Genomic DNA, 2,956 nt, shown 5'->3' with positions numbered 1-2,956 from the left:
CGCTAGAGAAGACGATTCATTGTACCGGTCCCGACTCATAATCCTCTTCTGGATCCAGTCCCCTCCCCCCTCCCTCCCGCGCGAAACGCGGAAGATTTGACGTTTTAAAAAATTATTACTCTTAATCCTTGTCTGAATTTATTTTCGGCCATTCCGCGCGAAGCGCGGAAGCTTTGACGATTCATGTTATTACTCTTAATCATTGTCTGAATTCATTTTCGCCCATCTCGCGCGAAGCGCAGAAGCTTTCACGTTTTATTAAATTATTATAGAGAAAGAAGACGATTCGTTGTATCGTATTCTTGTCTGAATTCAGTTTACCCCCTCCCGCGCGAAGCGCGGAAGCTTTGACACTTCATAAACTTATCAGAGAAAGAAGACGATCCGTTGTACCGTTCTCGACTCTTAATTCTCGTTTCGCCCCCTCCCGCGCAAAGCGCGGAAGCTATAGCTTCATTTAATTATTAGAGAAAGAAGACGATTTATTGTACCGGTCCCGTTCCAGTTCTCCCCCCTACCCTCCCTCCCTCCCGCGCGAAGCCCGGAAGATTTGGCGTTTCAATAAATTATTACTCTTAATATTTGTCTGAATTCATTTTCGCCCATTCCGCGCGAAAGCTTTGAAGATTCATTAAATCATTAATTCAGGACCATGATGTAAAACAGATTTTGTATCTACGATGTATATCTTATTCTTGTTATCCTGAATACATATATTTCAATAAAATAAAAATAAAAATTTAATCTTAATCCTTGTCTCAATTCTATTTCGCCCATCTCGCGCGAAGCGCGGAAGCTTTGACGTTCCAATAAATTATTACTCTTAATCCTTGTCTGAATTCATTTTCGCCCATCACGCGCAAAGCGCGGAAGCTTTCACGTTTCATTAATTTCTTAGAGAAATAAGACGATTCGAGTACCGTTCTCGACTCTTAATCCTAGTCTGACTTCAGTTGCTCCCCCCCCCCCCCACCTCTCGAAGCGCGGAAGTTTTCCCGTTTCATTGAATTATAAGAGAAGAAGACGATTCGTTCTACCGTTCTCTACTCTTAATCTTGTCTGAAGTCAATTTCCCCATTGGGCACAAGTATGGAACGCCCGGCAGTGCTTGTCACAGTTGCTTCTGGAAAGGATTTTTTTTTTTACTAGTGTTACTGTTAGTGGACACGGCCCCTTAGTGACTATAAAAAAACATATGCTCTTCCTGGCTATTTGGGAATGTGTCAGTTTGCAACAGAAATGGAGAAACGCGCATTTTTTTTTAAAAGAATGTGATATCACGAACATTTATACATCACGGAACTAAAAAAAAGTCATGGTTCAATTTTATTTGGGGGGGGGGGGCTGGCGCCCCCAAGCCCCCCACCAGTACGCCAGTGGTGTGGAATGTGCTTGCCAGAGAAAGTATGTGTGGCACTCTAGTAGTGTAACAGGTGTCACTAAAGAAATGAATGATAATGGAATAAAAGGCTAGACTTCAAGCAACACAATAAAGACAAGACAATATCTACAAATGCAGGTCAAGTCACTACAGGGCATTTATGAGAAAGGGAAGTGGCTGTTATTAAAAAAGAAAAAGAGCACTTATTGGGAAGACAAGGGGGCATGTGTCAAAACAAAAGAGGGCACTTATTAGAGGTGAGCATGGGCACTCATCAAAGATGAAAGCGGGCTCTTGTCAGAAGGAGAAGGGGCACAAATTAAAAAAAGAAAAGGGCCCTTGTCTAAGTAAAATGGGCAACACTCAGATTTGAATAGGAGCAATTATCATTGGGGACGGGGGCACTTATCAGAGGTGTCAAGAGGCACCTATAAGAATGTGAAATGGGAACCTATCAGAAATTTAAAAAGGTCACTTATGTGAAGTAAAAAGGGGCACTTTAGGGGGTTCTTGAAAAAAGTGAGGGGATACTGTGCCCCCCCCCCCGCTCCGCCTCCTCCGGCTAGTCAAAGGTTTTTGATTGCTAAATCTCGAGAGCATGTAGGGGCTTCGCCCCTGAACCTCATTCAAAAGGGCCCCCCTACACCTTTGGAAAATCACGTATCCGCCACTGTAGTCGGTGACGAAATAAAATTGAAACCTGATAATTGTGAAAAAAAAGATTAACAGTTTTGCCGTTTTTGCATTCATTCCAAACGAAATCTTGATTTTGTCGGCACGAGTCGGAAAATCTTAATTCCCCCTCCCACCATCATAGGCAACTGTCATTAACCAATTCAATAAAAGCAGAAGAAGAAGAAGAAGAAGAAGAAGAATGGCAACTGTGCGCAACAAAGGACTGATCGTATCCACTGAGCTCTGTGTTGAAAGATTCAGAAATGTGAAGCGGATTACACTTTATGTCATCCTTGCAAAATGGCCCTAGTGACTACTTTTTAGCAAACAGTGCATACATATGTTATTTCTTGATTAGTTTTCCTGGAAATTGAGTGTTTGTTTGCATTTATCATTTAATCAATGAAGGTATAACCATATGTTTTTCAAGGTTTCAGTTGTTGTTCTGCCAAGCTGTGCAAAAAGAAAAATGGTACATTAATTACACCTGTACAACGACAAGTCCTGGCCATTTAGTTCCATATGTTGCCAATCCCATCTTAGATTGAGTATTTGTGATCATTATATTCAGTTAACCTGCACACACCCCCAGTATAGTACGATAATACTCTGTAAAGAGGTCTGTACTCAAAAGGAAGAAGAAGAAGAAGAAGAAGAAGAAGAAGAAGAAGAAGAAGAAGAAGAAGAAGAAGAAGAAGAAGAAGAAGAAGAAGAAGAAGAAGAAGAAGAAGAAGAAGAAGAAGAAGAAGGAAAAAAAAACTTTAATTACATTTTTTTTCTCAAGCTGCCTTCCTCGACCCCCCCCCCCCCCCCCCCCATATTCCCTTTTCTTGTTCTCGACTACGCATTGGCATGGCGTGCCGCGCCCTAGCTAGTCACCGCTGCTTTGTACGTGTATAC

Source organism: Strongylocentrotus purpuratus, unplaced genomic scaffold (assembly GCF_000002235.5).
Source record: "Strongylocentrotus purpuratus isolate Spur 01 unplaced genomic scaffold, Spur_5.0 spur5_scaffold_9, whole genome shotgun sequence".
Lineage (NCBI taxonomy): Eukaryota > Metazoa > Echinodermata > Echinoidea > Camarodonta > Strongylocentrotidae > Strongylocentrotus > Strongylocentrotus purpuratus.
Note: the sequence above shows the minus strand (reverse complement) of the source record.